This window comes from Microcebus murinus, chromosome 7, assembly GCF_040939455.1.
Source record: "Microcebus murinus isolate Inina chromosome 7, M.murinus_Inina_mat1.0, whole genome shotgun sequence".
Classification (NCBI taxonomy): domain Eukaryota; kingdom Metazoa; phylum Chordata; class Mammalia; order Primates; family Cheirogaleidae; genus Microcebus; species Microcebus murinus.
Genome location: NC_134110.1, coordinates 20655285 through 20676747, shown reverse-complemented (window position 1 = coordinate 20676747; position 21463 = coordinate 20655285). Strand labels below are relative to the sequence as shown.

At 37.7% G+C, this 21463-nt stretch overlaps 1 long non-coding RNA gene across 1 annotated transcript in view; it reads right to left on the bottom strand.

Annotated features, from left to right (window-relative positions):
* Positions 1–329: 329 nt before the first annotated feature.
* Positions 330–21463, bottom strand: part of LOC105871321 (uncharacterized) — a 139270-nt gene continuing 118136 nt past the window's right edge. Inside the window, exon 9 of the long non-coding RNA XR_012920102.1 lies at positions 330–9613. This is a non-coding gene — a long non-coding RNA (uncharacterized LOC105871321). The remainder of the gene's footprint in view (positions 9614–21463) is intronic.

The following is a 21463-nucleotide window of genomic DNA, read 5'->3' as shown; positions in this document are numbered from 1 at the left end:
TCTTCAATGCCTTAATAATTTTCAGCGCCTTCTAGGCGATATTAATTGGCTTCGCCCATATTTAAAACTCACCACATCAGAAACAGCGGGCTGCATAAAAAAAATAAATAAATAAATAAATAAAAATAAAACTCACCACAGGACAGTTAAAACCCCTATTTGACATCCTGCAGGGAGATGCCAATCCAACCTCTCCCCACTCCCTAACTAAAAAAGGGCAGCAAGCGCTTAATTTAGTTGAGCAGGCCATAAATGCCCAGGCCATTGGCTACTTCTCCCCAGATTCCCCCTTGTACTTCATTGTCCTCCCCACCCCCTTTTCGCCCACGAGACTCTTTTAGCAGGGCAAGCCTCTTTTTTGGGTTCACCTATCGGCTTCCTCCCCTAAAATCCTTCCCACCTACCCTTACTTAGTAGCTAAGATTATTCGCTTGGGGCGAGAAAACTCCCTTAAGCTCTTTAGAAAAGATCCGGATGTCATAATACTCCCTTATAATGCTTCTCAAATTCAGTGGCTAATACAAAATGACAATGACTTGGCGGTTAACTGTACGTCTTTCCAGGGCAAACTAGATAATCATTACCCCCCCTAATAAACTAATTCAGTTCCTCTATCGGACACCTGTAATATTTCCCAAAAAAACAAGAGTCTCCCCCATTCCCAGAGCCGTCTTAGTCTTTACCGACAGATCCTCCTCGGGCACCGCGGCCTATAGCATTAATGGCCAGGCCCACAGTTTTCCCACCGGGTTCTCCTCCGCTCAACTCATTGAGTTAGCAGCCTTAGTCACGGTCTTCAAAAACATAAATCAGTCACCATTTAACTTGTATACTGATAGTTCTTATGTTGCTCATGCTGTCGCCACCTTAGAAACTGTGCCTCATATTCGGCCCTCCAACAATACCACTCAAATGTTCCAGCAACTACAAAGACTCATTCACTCCTGTTCCGCGCCCTTTTTCATAGGCCATATTCGCACCCACAGTGGCCTTCCTGGGCCTCTAGTCGCTGGAAATAATCTTGTTGATCAGGCATCCCACATTGCAGGCACAGTCCACACTATCACTGTTGATCCTGTCTGCGCTGCACGCCAGGCTCATGATTTACACCATCTCAATGCCCATACCCTCAGGCTTAAATTCTCCATTACTAGAGAACAAGCCAGAGAAATCATCCGCCAATGCAGGGCTTGTTTTACCGTTCTCCCTGAGCCACACCTAAGAGTCAACGCTCACGGCCTGATCCCTGGGAAGCTCTGGCAAATGGATGTCACTCATTACCCTCCTTTTAGAAAGCTTAAATATGTACATGTCTCTGTAGACACTTGCAGTGGATTTATCTTTGCTTCCCTACAAACAGGCAAAGCCACCCGCCACGTTATTAGTCATATTATAGCCTGTCTCACCTCCCTCCCTCAGCCTAAAGTTATTAAGACTAACAATGGCCCAGAATATGTCAGCTCCAACTTCAAAAGCTTTTGTGCTCAGCTAGGCATTAAGCATATTACAGGCATTCCATATAACCCTCAGGGCCAAGGTATTGTAGAGAGAGCTCATCAGACGTTAAAAAATACGCTCTCCAAACTACAATCAAGAAAAAAATTTTGTACCCTTTGACAAATAATTCCAAAACCCTGCTTAATCACGCCCTATTCATTTTAAATTTTCTCACCTTGGTCGACGCCTCTGTCAGGACCATCCGAGAGGCCAACAATTCAAAATATCAGGAATGTTGGGTATGCTACTCCCCCCGGCCTCCCTTCTATGAAGGTGTCGCTACATTTAATAAACTATTATTTACTAACGACACCAGCAAACTCAAATGGGGCCTAGAGACCCATAATGGCCTGACACTCAGCCAAGTCACAGGCCTAGGCCTTTGCCTTCTTAGCCCAAAAATGCTTCCCCCCGCACCCTTAAAAAAATATGTAATCAGTCAATTACTGTCAACTCCACCTTTCAGTATATTCAGGCACCTAACACCTCTTACTTTGCTTGTTCCTCCGGTCTTACCCTGTATGTAGTCACTGCAACGTTTCTTGAGCATAGAAAATATTGTGTGTTAGTCATGCTCCTCCCCAGACTCACTATACACCCTGCTGACAAACTGCTCAGACTTTTGAGAATGCGGCACCACAATGCCCCGGAAAAAGAGAGTGCCATCACGGCCATAACACTCGCAGTTGTCCTAGGCCTTGGTGCCACAGGGGCTAGAACAGGTATAGCCTCTCTGGTCACCTCCAACCAGCAGTACCTGCAGCTCTCTGCTGCCATCAATAATGATCTCCGAGAGCAGGGCTTAAAATATCTTAAAGAGTCCCTTGCTTCGCTTTCTGAGGTAGTGTTGCAAAATAGAAGGGGCCTAGACTTAGTGTTCCTCCAAGAGAGAGGTTTGTGTGCAGCACTTAAAGAAAAATGTTGCTTCTACACAGACAAAACAGGCCTGGTAAAAGATAGCATTAAAAGAGTTAGACAAAGCCTAGAAGATAGAAAAAAACGGAGAGAACAGAGTAAAGCATGGTATCAAAATTGGTTTTCCACATCCCCTTGGCTATCCACATTGCTTCCCAGTGTCTTAGGGCCGCTTATAAAATTTCTGTTGCTCCTCACCTTTGGGCCTTGAGCATTCAAAAAACTAACTGACTTTGTAAAGTCACAGGTAGACGCAGCCACACAAAAATCGGTCTCCGTGTTTTACCAACGGCTAGGACAAAGAGGCTCCAGAGAAGACCTCCATACAGAGTCTCCCCATACAGCCACAGAGAGTCTAAATTTTTCAAACCTTGCCTCAGACATAGAACGCAGTTGGTTCCAAAGGCTGTAGAGACGCCCATGACGAGATTATCGCAATGCCGCGTACCAGGTGCACACCCCACCAGCAGTGAGGTAACTCCATGACGAGAATATTGTAGGTCCATGCCCGGGGGCACACTTCATAATCAGAAGTGCCAGAGCTAAATGCCACCTACATAGCCTAAGACAGAGGCCTCACCTTCACATTGATCGCCCAATCTTATATTTGGGGTGCTGGTCGCAAAAGCCCATCGCGTAGCCTAAGACAGGCTCTCCACCAACTTATACAAATCTCCCTCATATTAATAAAGAGAGGGGGAGATGTTAGGAACCGAGGCCTTTGAGGGTCTTAACCCATAAATACCCTGAGCTGTCAAAAGGTGCTTAATGGCCGTTCCGAGAAAGATTGCAAGATATTCCAGGCTTGGTGCCAGAGGCTGTTTGTGACTGATAAACCCTCCAGGCTTGGTGCCAGAGGCTATCTGTGACTGATAAACCCTAGGATGTTTGTAACTGATTGACCCTAAACTGCTTTTGACCGATCAACCCTAACCCCCCTGCTGCCCCTCCCTACTTCTTTGTTTCTGTATGCTTATAAAACCAACAAAAAACCTAGTAAAGCAGACCTTGACAATCCTTTGCTTGGTCTCGTTCCTTTCTCTCACCCATCTCTTTCAGGCATGGTCCCCCTTGATCCCCGCAACAGAAGGTCCCGCGGGTTGAGACAACCTACATGGAAAGCCCACCCAGACTACAACACCAGGGACTGAGCCAGCCAAATGAACCAACTGGCTCTCAGCACTGCTACCAGATTCTTCAGACTTTTGGCCATAGCCTTGGGCATCGGACTCTACACAGTGACCCCTAAAGACTGGATAGTGAGGGGAGGAATAACATTTACTATATTGTATTGGGCCACAACAGCATGTTTCTTCTACTTTTGGCACTAACTGTAACCCCCTTAGCAGAGGGAGAGTTCCCTCCCACATGCCTGTGCATATCAGAGGGGAAGACCTGTTTCTGGCTACCATCTAAAATCAAATGGTGTACAAGGGCCAGATCTCACTTTATCTCTTCAATCCACATGCCAGGTCATTGCTAGTCCAAAGCCACCCCGTGTGTCTATAAGGACTCAACCTACTGGACTGGGCAAATCTCTATCCCAGATCCAATCCATTGTGGGCACCCAATGGGAAAGATGGTGTGCTGTACCTAATATACATGTGTAGGGATGTCAGATGGAGGGGAAGTGCAAGACCAGGCAGCAGAAATACTTGACCAAAAGGTTAGAACAAAACTCATCGAAATCGGTATAACTATCCCACGGCCAAACAGACCCCCAAACTCAGTGGAATTAAAAAACTTACAGAACCCATTGAGATATCCCCATTAATTGCCAAGTTCTTAAATATTACTCTATGAGCCCTGCCCAACTATACTTCCTGCTAGGTTTGCCTCCCACTACAAAAGTGGGTCTTTATGGGAGTCCCAGTACTCTCTGGGTGGAATGAAAACTACCAAGCCCACTGCCCAAACTAATTATACTGTTATTCTCAGGCTAATAGCTGGCAATATTAAACTGGTTGCCCTCCCAAAGGGAAACATAACATGTCTCCATAAGATGCAAGAAATCTCTCTGTAGGGGAGGTCCCTGGAAGTTTATATACACAGAATAAAACTGAGTCTTGGAAAGAAATGATCTTCTCCCCAAAAGGTACCTTTTTCCTCTATGGAAATCAGGCATATTCCTCCTTTTCAGCAAACTGGTCTGGTAGCTGTGTACAAATATTCTTCATACCTGATATCTCTATTTTTTTAAGACAATGAATTAGAAGAGGTTCTGAGCCCACACATAAACATTCAGCAAAAGCGGGCTCTCTTGGCTTGTCTCCTAGTAGGAGGACCAATTGGCATTGGAATAGATTGGATTAGATGGCCAAGGAACTTCATTAAACACATACTAAATTATCCCAGAAATTAAATGAAGACATGGAAAGAGTAGCAGACTCCCTCCTATCTCTACAAGCCCAAATAAATTCACCAGCTGTAGTGGCCTTAAAAAAACATTGGGCCCTGGAACTCTTTACTGCAGAAAATGGGGGAACTTGCATCTTTCTGGGGGAAGAATGTTATTATCTAAATCAATCAGGGATAGTAACCACAAAAGTTAAAGAATTAGAAGAAAGAATAAAAAGGAGAAAGCAAGATTTAGAACAGTCATGGGGCTTCAACCTCAAGCCGTGGGCTACATGGTCACTGCCACTGGCAGGACTCATCATAACTATACTTCTCCCCATAACCTTAGGCTCCTTCATCTTTAACTCGATCAGCGGCTTCATACAAAACATCATCTAAAAAAAGTGTCCCAACTCATGGTTTTACAGGGATATCATCCCTTACATGATGCATTATAGAAAGAATTTTGTAATAAGGATCAAAGAGGGGAAATGATAGAACAAAGGAAAATTCCTCTCAGCAAAACTCCTCCCCATGAACAAGCACCTATGTAATTGCTAAACTGCTATAACCCTTGCTTCCATAAACTGCTTGTAGCAACTTCTGCCATGGTAAGATAAGACAGGAAGAAATTCCACAGAGACTCTCTACCAGAATCTGGGGTCACTGAAGACCCTTCCACACTAAAGATAACCACATTGTAACTGTGCCCTACACCCTCCCCAAAACAAAAATGTATAAAAGACTGCTACACTCTCTGTTCGGGGCTGAGAATTTTGTGTCAAGTCCCCTTTGAGCTGGCCGGTGTAAATAAACCTGGTTCTCTCCGCCCTTTTTGTGCCATTCGGTTTGTTCTCAATCAGCTTTGCTGTAACACCCTAAAATGAAATGCATAAAAGACCACTACATTCTCTGTTCAGGGCTCAGAATTTGGTGGCAAGCCCCCTCTGAGCCCACTGGCATAAATAAACCTGGTTCTCTCCGCCCTTTTTGTGCCATTCGGTTTGTTCTCAATCAGCTTTGCTGTAACACCCTAAAATGAAATGCATAAAAGACCACTACATTCTCTGTTCAGGGCTCAGAATTTGGTGGCAAGCCCCCTCTGAGCCCACTGGCATAAATAAACCTGGTTCTCTCCACCCTTTTTGTGCCATTGGGTTTGTTCTCAGCTTTGCTGTAACATGACTACAACTAGTACAAGCAGCTAAGTAGACTGTACCCAGGAAAGCAATAGAGGCGACGCTGCCGGAGGCTGTGGGAGTCTAACCTCCACTGCAGTATGTTCAGGAGGCAGCACCAGTAGTCAAAATAAATTATTTTCAACATTTTAGATGTAACATCTACCATGCTAGGTTTTAGACTTGCTTAGAGCTTGTTACTCCTTTCTTTTTGCCTATTTATCTCTTTTGGAATAGGAAAAGTATACCTCATCCTTTATCCCACCACTCTATCTGAAATAGATAATTTGTTTTGATTTCAAAGGCTGACAGATGAAATTTTGGACTTTGTTCTTTTGAATTGGTGTTGGAATGAATTAGGACTTTGGAGTATAGGGATGGAATGAATGTATTTGCATATGACAGGGCATGAGTTTTGGGGAGTCAAGGGTAGAATGCCATGGGCTGAATATTTGTCTCTTCCCAAACTCATGTTGAAATTTTATCCCCAGTGTGGCAGTATTGAGATGTGCTGCCTTTTAGAAGTGATTGAATCATTAGGGCATAGTCTAATAATAGATTAATCATGCCCTAATAACCCAATCATGGATTAATCCAAATATAGATCAATAAATTAATGTTTAGAGATTAATGGGTCATAATGAGAGGGGGACTTGGTGGCTTTATAAAAGGAAAAGAGAGTTGAGCTAGCATGCTAGCACGCTCAGCTCCATTGCTTTGTGATACATTGTGCTTCCTTGGGATTCTTCAGAGGGTCCCCACCACCAAGAGGGTCTCATGAGATGTAGTTCCTCAACCGTGGACTTCTCAGCCTCTAAAACGTTAAGAAATAAGTTTCTTTTCTTTCACATTACCCAGTTTCAGGTATTCTGATATAAGGAACAGAAAACAAAAGTAATATAGCATTTCTTTAATATTACCATGCCCTGTGACTAAGGTCAATGGGAAATAACAACAACCAGTCCAGGCAGGAATATGAAAGGTCCAGTTCCTTCAGGAATGCAGCTTTCAATCACCCTGCCAGGTAAAGAAGTAGCACCAACTGAAGTGCTTGTGGAAGACAAAGTGAATACAGAATGGTAGTAGAGGGATACCAGCTACAACCATGTGACTAGTCACAGAAACCAAGACTGCAATTGTCATGAGTATTTCCTCCTTATTTTGTTAAGAATATGTTTGCGTGTGTATGTGTGTATATATAGCTATATATAGGTATGTAGCAAATATCTTTATCTTCATTTTTGTTCCTCTCTTGTTCCTTTATCATGCAACATGAGATCTACTGACTTAGTACTGAAGTTATGGGATATCAAGAGAAGAATAAACATTGCCTAAGGACTTTAACTTAAGAGAAAATGGTTAGTGTAGTTTTTAGTTGTAGGCAAGATAGCTGTACCCCCTTAGGCTGAACTATTCCCTTGTTATTGTCTTTATTTGGATATTAAGTAATCAACTTGACCGGATTAAGAACTACCTAAAGAACTGGTAAAGCATTACTTCTAGGCATATCTCTGAGGGTGTTTCAGGAACAGATTGGTGTGTGAATCAGTGGACTGAATAAGTAAGATCAATGGGGGTCAAACACCATCCAAACTGCTGCGGGTTCAAATAAAAGAAAAATCAGTCAAGAGGATTTCATCCCCTTCCTTCCAGGATCTGGGACACACTCTTCCTTCTGCCCTTGCACATCAGAACTCCAGTCTTTCTCTTCTTGGGGCTCTAAGACTTTTACCAGTAGCCCACCAGCCTCTCAGGATTTTAGCCTCAGACTGAGAGTACACCAAGTGCTTCCTGGTTCTGAGTTTTCAGACTTGGACTGAGCCCCGCTAACAGCATACCAGGGTACCCAGTCTGCAGAAGGACTGTTGTGGGGCCTCTCAGACTCCATAATCATGCCAATCACTTGACCTAATAAATCCCCTGTCATCTATCTATATCTTAATCTATATTCTATTTGTTTTTTTCTCTTTGGAAAACACTGCCTAATGTACTGGCCCATCATTCTATCTCTCCTGCTTTGCTCCCCAACCACCCTTGCTTCTTGTGAGTATGTGTCCTGGAGATCTCTCCCCTTCCCCTGGGCCTCTGAGGAATGCTGTACTCTTCTCTCAGGGATCTGTAAGTAATATACTGCTTCTCTTATGTTATGCATTTTTTTCAGTTGCCTCCTTGAGTCTCATCTGACCAGAACACCTGAATCTCACCTTTATCTGACTCAGTGCTCTTCTATAGAATGGCTATCATGGTAGGAATAAACTGAACACAGGTCAGACAGGAGCCACAAGGGCAAGTGCTAGTATATATAATTTTCCTGTGAGAGGGATAGCTAGTCACAGCTCAATCAGGCATTAGGCCACCCATCAGGAAAAAAAATCATCCCATTAAGGCACAGGACTAAACCTTGCATTCTGTTAGGCAGGACTACAGTTTATAGCCACCATCCCAACTGATATCTCAAAATCAAACAAAAAGTTACAAAAATAAAACATGTAGTGAGGTAATTTTATAAACTATAGTTCAAAACATTCATTGAGAAGTAAGATAGAAATGGCAAGGTGTTACTTAAAAGTTTACAGTGGAGTAGTAAAACTCTAAAGACAGAAAAATCTGTACTTTGAGAATTTCAGGCCTAATCATATAAATATGAGCAATGTTATTTGTAATTTACAGCCTGAATCCTATTTATTTATTTTTAGAGCCAGAGTCTCATATTAGCCAGGCTGGCATGCAGTGGCTATTCACAGGCAGCATAACATTGCACTACAGCCTCAAACTCAAGCAATCTTTCAGCCTTAACCTCCTGAGTAGCTAGTAATATAAGCACACACTACTGTGCCCAGCCAAATACAATTCTTAAATCCAGAACAGCTTTGTGTGTCTAAACTTTTCTTCCTTCTCATTTGTCTTTCTAGTCATGTGGATATGATCACACAAATAGCTTTACGGATTAGTCACTGCTGATATAGATGCAGTATGGTTTTCACGAATGTATTACTCTGCTCATGTGTTACTCTGGTCAACTCTATTTTGGAGTGCTTGGAAAATGGGATAGGCTTTGCTCTTCTCTGATCAATATATTAAATAAAGAATACACTCATATAATTTATAATTTAAGATGTTGAGTGTATCTGCATCCAGTGTCAAAGGCCAGGAAGGCTAAGTTAACAGTGTGTCTTGATCTCAAATATATGAGCCATCATTTCACTTTATTTTTACTTTGAAATAATTTTAGATTTAAAGAAAGTTGCAAAGATATTAATATTATATAGAATTTGACTCACCTTTTCTCTCCCTTCATTGTTAATATCTTATATAACCTCAGTATATTTATAAAAGCTCAGAAACTGACAAAGGTACAACCAAACTAAAGAATTTCTTCATATTACTGGGGTTCTTAATATTACCTTTCTGTTTGAGATCTAATCCAGGATAGCACATAACATTTAATGTAAAGTGTATTATTATTTATTGCTGCATGACAAATTACTACTTATCTTAGTGACTCACAACCATGTACCCATTACTCACAGTCCCCCTAGGTGAGGAATCCAGATGCAGATGATGCCAAGGTTGAGGTCTTAACTGAAGGCTCAAGTGAGGAAAGATCCCATTCTAAACTCACGTGATTTCTGTTAGGAGTCTGTTGATGCTCAGGTCAAGATGACGTCTGGTAAACAATTTCAAACCTTTAAAAAATTAACAGAAATCTTTTATTAACTCTTCTTCTAAGAAGATAAACACGACAGAAGATAAGAGGTCACTGCCCAATATATTATATAAGGCCAGTTAACCCTGATTCCACAACTAGAAACACACAATTCAAGAAAGGAATTATGGATCAATATGCCTCAAGAAACAGAGACAATAATCCTTATGAAAGTAATATCAACTCAGCAACATAAAACAGGATTATACATTATGACCAAGGGTATTTATCTCAGGAACCTAAGTATGGTAAAACGTATTAAAAAAACTAGTGTAATATTCTATATCAGGAGAATAAAGGATGGAAGCCTCATGAACAACTCTAAAAATGCAGAACAAACACATAACAAATCCAAAACCCACTCCGGTAAAAACACAAGGTCATCCATGAAAAATTCACATAACAACACAAAGTATCAAGAAATTCTCAGTAATTTTCCCAAGATTAGAAACAAAATGTTGACCACTAATGCTTCTTTTGCTAAACATTGTACTAGAGAATGGAGTTGATAAAATTAGGCTAGAAAAATAAATATAGAAGAAACCAAACAATCTCTACTTACAGTGACATAATCTATTATATAGAAAATCCTAAGGAATCAAATAAAATAGGGTTATAACCAAAAAAATCAGTAATGTTGCAGTATACAAAATCAATAAAGACTGTATTCCTATATGATAGCAATTAATCAAAACATGAAATTCAGAAAAAATTCAATTTAATATAGCATCAAAAAAGAAATATATTTAGAAATAAATTTAATATCAAGGAACTAAAGAAATTCTAAATAAATGGAAAATATTAGATTTTTATTGTTCAGAAAGCTTAATATTGTCAAGATGCTAATTCTTTCCAAAGGAATCTACAGATTCAATGCAATCCTCCTGGAAATTCTAGCTTACATTTTTTTTTTCATTTTTAGCAATAATTTGAAAGCTAATTCTAAAATTTATAGGGAAATGTAAGGTGTCTAAACCAGCCAAAACAATCTTAAAAGAAAAACAAATTTGAAGTACTCAACTTACAGTTTCTTTTATTAAGTTTTAAAACTTAATAAAAATTGATAGTAATCACAACATCCTTGTACTTATATAAGGATAAATATATAGGTCAGTTGAACAGAGTTGAGTATCCAAAATTATTCTTATGTTTATGGCAAACTGATTTTACAACCTTGTCAAGATATTTTTATATGGAAAAATATTGTTTGAACAAATGTTACTGGGAAAAGTAGATATCCACAAGCAAGTTGACTCCTCCCTCATATCATATACATAATCAATTCAAAATAAATCATAAACTGAAATGTAAGAGCTACAACCATGAATCCTATAGAATAGAAAACACAAAGAAATCTTCATGGCCTTAGGTGAAATAATGGATTCTGAAATATGACACCAAAATAAAAGTGACAGAAGAAAAAAGTAGATACATTGAACTTCATCAGAATCAAAAAACTACTATGATTCAAAGTACACTATACACATAACACAAAGATTGCGAAAAATGTTTGCAAGTCATGTATCTTATAAAGGTCTATTGTCAAGGATATATAAAACATTCTTGCAACTCAAAAATCAAAAGGGAGATATTCTAATTAAAAGTGGGTAAACTGTGTGAATAGACATTCCACCAAAGAAGTTATGCAAACATCCAATGACACATGAAAATATGCTCAATACCTTTAATCCCCAGTAAAATGCAAATCCTAAACCATCAAGAGAAACACTTCATAAATTTTAAAGGTATATTTTAAGAAAAGAAGTCAGTTTGAAAAGAGTACATACTGTGTAATTCCATTTATATGACTATGATGAAAAGGGGAAATTATAAAGTTAATATAAAGATAATAGTTACTAGATGCTTAAGAAAAATAAGTTAATAGGTAAAATACAGAATTTTTTGTATGCAATTAAATTATTCTCTGATGCTATAATCATGTGTTAATAATACTATTCTTATTTTTTTATTTCAGAATATTATGGGAGTGTATACAGTTTGGTTATATATAATGCCTTTGTCTCACCCAAGCCAGGGCTACAAGCGTGCCCTTCTCCCAAATAGTGCGTTCCACATCCGTTACTTGTGAGTTTATCCTTCCCTACCACACTGCTCCTACCTGACCAGCACCCAGTGAATATTACTACCATGTGAGCACCTTAGTGTTGATCAGTTAGTACCAATTTGATGGTGAGTACATGTGGTGCTTATTTTTCCATTCTTGTGATACCTTACTTTGAAGGATGGGCTCAAGCTCTATCCAGGATAATATAAGAGGTGCTAGTTCACCATTGTTTTTTTTTTTTTTTTGTAGTTGAGCAGTATTCCATGGTATACACATACCACCTAACTCCAGTGAGAATGGCCTTTATCAAAAAGTCCCAAAAAAACAAATGCTAGTGTGGATGTGGAGAGATTGGAACACTCTTACACTGCTGGTGGGACTGAAAATTAGTACAACCCCTGTGGAAAGTAATTTGGAGATATCTCAAAGAGCTAAAAATAGAAATATCATTTGATCCACCAATCCTACCTTTAGGCATCTACCCAAACAAAAAAAAGACATTGTATAACGAGGGCATCTGCACTAGAAAGTTCATGGCAGCACAATTTACAACTGCAAAGATGTGGAAACCACCCAAGTGCCCTTCAATACATGAGTGGATTAATAAAATAATACTATTTTAAAAATCATGCAGAACTTTACATCAAAAATTAGTTAACCTTTATGTATGTGAGTGAAAACATTATTCAGTAGATTGAGGAATGACAGGGAACAATGCAGATATTATAAAATAACATTACTATATAACAAATGTATGAAAAGACCTCACTGAAGGGAGTGGGAAAAGAAGGGTACTTTCTTACTCTTTCTCACTGCTAGAGTGGGAGGTTACATAGAAGTAGTGGGATTGAGTAGAATGATTCATGTTTATTAGATTTGTGTGGTGCTGAAGACATTAATAGGAATTCATTTTATCTGTATATACATATATATGGAAAAATGTGGAATGCATATGTGTATATGTGACAGTATACACACATATATTCCTTTGGTCTGTCACATGACAAAGCCTAGAGTAAACGGACTCCTACCCAATGCCCGTAGTTTTGTTTGTAACACCATACAGCAAAAAAAAAAAAAAAAGAATTGGTTAAGAGTTGGTTTATACTAGTCCTAGGAAAGAAATCAACATGTTTAACCTGGAGCGCCTTGTATTGCCAGAGAGTAAGAAAATGCTAAACAATTATACAACCAAATCAACCACCTAAACAAATGAGACTACAATGGTGTGTATATTTCAGAATAGTACAGGTGCCAACTGAAAGACCTTACAAAGGCCAGTAGTGGAATAATTTGACCAACAAAATAAAGTAGGGCAAAACAGATATCCATGATTACACATAACAGGGCATATGGTATAAAAACTGAATTAATTTATGATAACTGGTAGAGAGCAGATAAATGCCTTTGGAAAGACATACAAATATGTGTAGAAGATCTGCCTATAAAGAGAAGGAACATAATTCTCCACTTCTTAAGTATGTGCAGAACATAGCAACTGTTTTTCAAAAAGTACATAGAAAGGGAGAAGGGAGAAAATTAAAAAGATTAATTTACAATGGAGAAACTTGACCTCAACTACTTTGTCCAGGTAATCAAATTAGCATCAACAGTGATAAAACATGATGATAATATATATCCTTGGTTAATGTCATGGGAATAGCACTTAACCTCTGTAGCCTCTGTCTCCAAAACCCGTAACTTCAGTTTCACCAAGAGAAAAACATTAGATAAACCCCAAATGACTAATATCAACATCACCCAAAATAAGCAAACTCTGAGCAACTAGCACAAGCAAAAAGATCCTAAGAACATGATAGCTAAATGTGATGTGGCATTCTGGATGGCATTCTGGAAAAAAAAAATAGACATTAGGTAAAAAAGGGATAATTGATTAACATGTGGATGTTAGTGAATATTATATAATAATGGTTCATTAATCATGACAAATGTCCCATTCTAAGGTAAGAGGTTAAAAATTAGAAAAACTGTGGATTTTTATATATAAACTCTATGTACTGACTTTGCAACTGTTCTGTAAATCTAAAATTATTCTAAAAGATAAAAGTTCCTTTTCTTATTAAAAACTTACTGCTGAGCTTAATAAACAGAACATTATCAATATTGTTAATGCCTAATAGGCATCTCCCTAATTCTATCCTCCTCCCCTACTCTTGGTGAAGGTTACTTTTATTCTGAATTCCTTACTCATCATTAATTTTCTCAATTTTCTTTGTAAATTTTCTAAGTTTCTATTTCTAATTGGTATATTGTTTAGTATTTTCTTCATTCAAACTTTTATTAATATGTGTGTAATTAATCTACAATCCTAGTTAAATTATGAGAAACCATCAGACAAATACACATTGTGATATATCCTGCAAAATACCTGACCAGTTCTTTTCATAGGGTCAAGAAAAGTGAAGACTGAGCACCTGCTCCAGATTGGGCAGGATATGATGTGGCAGGCAGATGCTGACATGGTGTCAAATAATCTCTACCTCGCAGTGCACAGAACTTTATATTGTGATACCCTCCCTGTGAGTTTTTGAAGAAACTGTGACTTGCTTTGATACAACAGAATACTACAAGAAGGATGCCACTTGTGAAAGTATGTTACATGAAAAGTGGTTTCTGTCTTGCTAGCCAACTCTCCCCCTTGATGGCTATTAGGAAGCATTCTGCCACATGGGAGGACCTGACTTTGGAAGGAACAGAATCAGTTTCTGGTAAACAGCCCGCAAGGAACTGAGGCCTTGGTCTAACAGCCTGTCTTACAGTTTATAATTTACATTCAAAGATAATCTAAGCTCCCTTTCAAATAAGAGTTTATCACTTCACAGATAGTATGAATACCTTAGAATAATCCTCATTATTCTGTCCCTTGGATAATTCCTGTCAGTCATTTTGCTTACATAAATATATACTTGCACATACATGTACGTAGATATATAAAAACATCTATGTGTATGCATACCACATACTTAAGCATAACCTAAAACATGATTGCTATTATTGTGTCAACAAACTATTATTTGCTGTATCAATTATGAATATGAAAAATAAAAGTATTTATTATCTAGGGTAACTACTAAATATGTAAAAAAAAAAGAAAGGGTGGCTGACATAGTAACAAAGGAGAGAAGTTGTAATCATATAAAATGCTCAATTAAAACCACAAAATGTAGAAAAGGAGTGGAAGACAACAATGGGAACAAAGACAACATGAGCATTAGAAAATAGTAATGAATATGGTGGATATTAATCCAACTATATAAATAATCACTTTGAACATCAATTTCTAAATGCACCAGTTAAAATACACAGTGAATGAAAACACCATATGCAATTATGTGTTGTCTATACAAAAAAACACTTTAAATATAAAGATGTGAATTTAAGTCAAAAACTGAAGTTATTATAACATATATCCTCAACGAAAGTATGTGTACTGATATTAATTTTCAATACAGCAGGCTTTGAAGTAAACTTATCAGGATTAAAGGAGGGTATAAAATAAAGATAAAAGGGTCAATTATCCAAGAAGATATAACTATCCTTAATACATAGGATCCTAAATATGGTGTATCAAACTATGTGAGGGGAAACTTATAGAACTGAAAGAAGAAATAGATGAGTTCACTAGAATCTTTGGAGGCTTCAAAACCCTCTATCAGAAATTGACAGATCCAGCAGATAGAAAATTAGTAAGCACACAGTTGAACTAAACAACGTCAGCCAACTGGATATAATTTAAATATCTTTAGATTATTTAATCAAAAAATGGGCATAAATCACATTTCTCTAGCCCACATGGATTCTCTCCAAGATATACTATATTTTATGTCTTAAAACAAAACCTATCAAATTTAAAAGAATAAAAATTTCATGTGCTCTCAGACCACAATGAAATTAAACTAGAAGTCAATATATTCCAGAAAGATAAATGGACTATACTAAATAAAATACACGGAGAGTAAACATGGCCCACAGAAGAAATCTCAAGATATATTAAAATATTTTGAAATAAAAATTATAATGAAAACAAAATTTATCAAAACTTGTAGATGTGACATACACAGAGTTTAAAGGGAAGTCTATTGAATGCATATGTTTGAAAGGAAGAAAGCTCTAAAATTAATCATTTGCATTGCCACCTTAGGAAAGAAGAATTACAAGAGCAGATTAAATGGAAGTAAACAATAGAAAGGACAAACTATTGTCTAATAAAAGCAGTAACAACAGAGTAAAAGACAAATGAAGTAGACTGTTCTAGGAAATATTGATAGCTTAATAGTTTCCAAAATATATACATATTCAAAACTAACAAAGAAAACAAAACAACTCAAACAAAATGTTTATTTAAGAGCATCTATAGGTGATCCCCTACTGAAAGGAAGAGATGTTAATTTACAAAAATGATCAAACAAAGACATACACAAACAGAGTAATTTTGTATGTTTACTACTAAGTTGGCAAATACTATAAATTTTAAAAATCCATCATTAAGTAATGTATAAAAAGGGACATGTGACAGAATAAACTCATTTAATACATGTTACAATCACACATGAGAAAATCATGAGGTTTGTATGAGAATATCAAAGAACATGTAAAAGTTGTGTAGATACAGATGTGTGAACATGTATATGTTCATGGAAAATGTCTCCCCTGGATCATCGCCCAGCCCCACCATGTTCTGACCTTCCTGCTGTCCTCACACATTATGGATCCTTCATATCCACTGCCCTCTTCTCATGCTCTTCATACTGGATTCCACAAATCAATTAATGAATCTCTGAAACTCACCTGACATTCTTACCTAATTCACAACTACAGCTCTTCCTATTGAAAATGATTTGACCTTGAAGATGAACATGTCTCTTTCATAACTTCTGTCCTCAAGAAAGGATATGAGCCCTAATTCCCCTCAGCCTCTTTTCCTATGTCCCCATTCTCAAACGACTGGACAGACTCTTGAATACACCATGCTGCTCCTCCCTCATTTGCACCTTACTGTCTTTCTGGACAGTGCTGCCATCTTGAACTAAATAACATCATCTTCTTCTTCACCTAGATTCATCTGTATTTATATGGCTCCCTTGATAAATATTTCAAAATTCTTATTAGTTATCATATCAATTTTACTGTGTTTTCTTTTCAAATTTTATCATATTTGCTTTTAGCCTTGTGTGAGCCATGACATGGTTTTAATTTTCTGCACCTGGAGTACATGTCCTGAAATCTTCTGCTATCTCCTTGTTAAATAATCTGCATCAAAGGTTGAAGAATGGTGTCAATAGGAAAGATGAAAATCACAACACATGATGGTGTAATTTCATTATCTAAATGCTGTAAGTCTTCATGGAACACACAATTATGTTAAGATATCTATAACTTTGGGTCAAAATCTAATTCAGAACAATACAAATATTAATTTATAAATTAATTTCAAATAATTTTATTTTATGTGAATAAAATGTGTATTGTCTAATAAAAGTTTTAAATTTAAAACTCTAAAACTTTTTTTTGTTAAGTATAAGTCCTGACCTTGAGCGATCTGCCTGCCTCAGCCTCCCAGAGTGCTAGGATTACAGGCATGAGCCACCGAGCCTGGCCCTATTATTGAAGGTTTTAAATTAAAAAAAAAAAAAAAATAGGGTGTGGTATTGTGGGGAGTGTCTAAGACGCAAAAGGACATTAGAAACATAAGAGTTAACAACAAGGTCCTACAGTTCTAAACTCACTGTTTCATTCAAGGTATAGCTGGGAATATTAATATTGGTGTGAGTGTAAGACATGAAGGTTTTTTCTCTTCATTTACATCATTATTGAATAATAGCACAGATGATCAGAGGGCAGGCGCACAATGGAAAATTCTTGTGTTAAATTAAGTCTCTTGGTAACTAAGAAAGTATGGCAGTTGCACAGAAATGAAGAACCAATGAAAAAATAAAATAGAGCTTAAAAAAAGACATGCATACATAAACATAAAACATTTATTGATGGTCCATTCCATGAGACGAAATAGTGCTCTAAAAGAATACTCCAGCCCAATGGCCTCTCCTTCTGTGAGTTCAGAGCTGTTTTGGCTCTTTTGAAAGCTCCATTAAGGAGCTTTCAATCTAAGACATCAATCTAAGACAGAATTTAAGGGTACACAGCGACCAGTTTTACTTTCTGGCTGAAAAAATAAACTTTATAGAAAGCAGGCACTCAACTGCCTTATACAGGCTTATGACCAAAATCAGTCTCACCATGAAAAGATACAAGAAATTATTCGGTCTGGGGTAAAATTCACCACTTAAATCAGGGGATACCAAGACAGGGCCCAGGAAAGCCAGCCAGGTCATGGGGAAAGGAGATCTACTCTAGGCAGATTCAGACTACTAATCAGCTAAAAGACACACTTGTGTCCCTAAGCTACTTTCCTCATCTGTAAAAATACATAATAGCGACTCCTACCTCTCTAAATATGTGATGCTCTAGATAGATGCCCAAGAAAGAACTGTAAAAGACACACAGAGTGGGATGGTCTCAAGTCGCTGGAACTTCTATTAGGAGGAGCACAAATGGGAGCCTTGGAACATTACCTTGACCAGCCACACCCCGATGTTCTATTTGGCACCATCAGGTCCAGTTCCCTGCACTCCGCCCTGGGCCTGCGGCCAGTAGAGACGTGGGGGCCAGAGCAGCAGCCCGGGAGCTGCGCTACTGCAGGTCGAGTGTCCGGAGCAAAGGGCAAGCCATGCCATGAGGGAGGCGGAAGAGTCGGGGGTCGTTCACCTGCTGGAATACAGGAAGCCAGGGAATGGGGGCGGGGTGGAGGAACTGCGCCTGCGCACTGCTATGGTAAGTACGGCGTAAGAAAGATGGATTCTTTTAAAAGTATTCTAAGACACTGAATATACTTTGAGGGTATTTAAAATATGACCTTTGACCTCCCTTTACACACAATATCAATTCCAGGTAGCGTTTGTTTGTTTGTTTGTTTGTTTTTTTGATACACAGTCTTACTCCGTCGACCTGCAGAAGAGTATGGTAGGGACAAGACAGCTCACTGTAACCTCAAATTCTTAGGCTCAAGCGATCTTCCTGCCTCAGCCTCTAGAGTAACTGGGACTAGGAGGTCGCGCCACCATGCGCACCTAATTTTTTTCTTTTTCTTTTTTTTTTTGTTAGTAGAGATAAGTGTTTCACTTTAGCTCAGGCTGGTGTAGAACTCCGGAGCTCAAGCAATTCCCCTGCCACCTGTCCTGGCCTCCCAGAGTGCTAAGATTACAGGCATGAGCCACCATGCCCGGCCTCCAGGTAGCTCTTAGGCCAAAATATATAAATATTTAAAACAGTATATAGAACACAATTTAGGAAAATATCTTTAATACTATGTGGTAGGGTAAGATTTCTTAAACTAGACCTAGAAAGTATTTATCATATAAGGAAAAAAGATATTCTAATATAGGTGATGTTACCTAAGACTCTGGAGACAGATGAAGCTCAGCCTTTCCTGCATTGCTTTTTAGACCAGCTTCAAAACTGAACCATGGAGATGGTAATAAGGCCTACTTCTTGAATGTTGGGTGGATTCTATAAAATACTAGTAATTAAACATGTATAATATCATGTTAACACTAACCACTAAGACTTTTTTCTAATAAATTATGAGATGTACCTTTGAATCAATTTTAACATATTTTATATATCAGATTGAAAGAATAAAACCACTAACATATGATAAAACAAAGGCTTCTTATAACTTAAAATTTTTCCATTATAATTGTTGAAAAAAAATCTTCAAATTATATTCATATGGATATTTCTCTTGTATCACTCCTATGATTATATGATATGGAACACAGAAGCAAAATATATTAATAGATGTATTCCTAAAATTTCTTCCATTCAGATCAAATTCTTTTCAATTACTTTTACACTCATCTTGTCCATGGTTTATCATCACCTGTGCTAATCAGAAGCATTGGTGATGGGATAATTCTTTTGAAATTCCTATGCTACTCCTATGAGATTTTCTTTCCAACCTTCTGATACTTCCTCTGCAAGCTTTGAAGCTGATGTTATTATTCAAAGGTGTCAATGGAAGGTTTTTAGACCAAGTTAATGTATGTGTACATGAGGATAATCACATTATGACTTTCTCTGACAAGCAGAGTTTTAAAACTATCAAATTTAAGATGAGTCTCTATTTGAAAGATGTGAAATTGTACACTCAAAGATGAATGGAATACACCATTTTTCTCTGTGACTGCCCATTTCTCAGTGTTAAATCATGGTGGCTCATCTGCTGTATTCTTGTCTATTACTGAGGAAACGTACTTCAATATATTTCACATATATTGACCACCTCCATTTACATTATTCCTAGCTATTAAAGATGCTAGAGTTATTAATTATCAGAATTCCTATTTTATGTTTGAAGAAGATTTATGAACCTTGATTGAATGAATCCACTGAAAAGAAAAAATTGAAATTATGAAGAGTTACTTTTAAATAATAAGAGTGATAGCTTTCTAAAGACTTAGAAAAAGCTATAACTTTAAAATTTCTGTCCTTAGATTATAAATATGAGCAATTGTCTCTGTAAGTTGCATTCCAAATTCAGTTCTTCAACCATGATAAACGAGTTTTGATGTTCCCTCATGAATTTATTGAGTGAAAAATACACATATACAGTTTATGATCTAGAATGTTAACTGAACATTTACTAGAGATGTAGATTTTAGGAAGGTTTAATTAAGTGAACATGAAGTCAGGATCTCAAATACATGAGTCATTCATTCACTGAACTCTAACTTCTAATCAGGCTAGAGCATGGAGTCAGAGTGTTTGGCACTGACCTCATGATATTATCTAAGCTACGAATTTGGTCATTTGCAATGGAATGTTTCTGAGAATTTCCTTGGCTGGTCCATCCTTTACAAAATCTGGTGGTCTAGTATATTTTGGGAAATCTTATCTTCCCACCTACCAGAAGGTTTGTTTGGGGACTTGGTGCTTAATGTGTTATTTGTGACTATAACATCATGTTAGTACAGTTTGTGTCCACCATGTCTTTTTAAAATCTTAGCCCTTGGAGCTCATTGACCCTGATTTGTTCACATTGAGATGAGGCACTTCTTGTCCATATATACTTGTGGATCATTTATGGTCTGCCACTCTGCATTTTTTGTGTGTGTCCACTATTTGTTGAAGCATGGTTTTCACAGTTTACATCATGATATATAAGATTGGATGCATTGACCTGAAGAGGAAAAAGGGATTTTGACAAGAAATTTACAGATCATAATATCTCTAGTTAACAAGAAAGGAATAGAATAACCCTGCAATTGTTAAGGTGTGGAATTTAAATGAGACTGTCATGTCTCAAGGAGTGAAGTATGAGCTAAATGAAGTTACAAAGTTTCTTGAATAATAAATACTTAAATACCACCACCTACATAACTTGCTATACTGATCTACAAATGAGAGATATGGTCCAGGTCATATATTTGTCAGTCTAGGTCTCCAGTTTGTAGGAACTCACTTTCTTACTGAAACAATCAGTGTGGTGTTGAGAAAATCCCTAATTATGGATCATGAAGGTTATAATCTTGACTTTGTGGATTCCTTTGGGAATTCAGTGTGCACGTTCATGGCTTTGTAGACATAGTTTCTGGAAACAACTTGGCTGCTTTGCAGCAGAGTGCTGTGGTCTGTGATAGAGGGATGTATTGGGAATGAATGGATGGATAGTCCTCTATGCTGTGG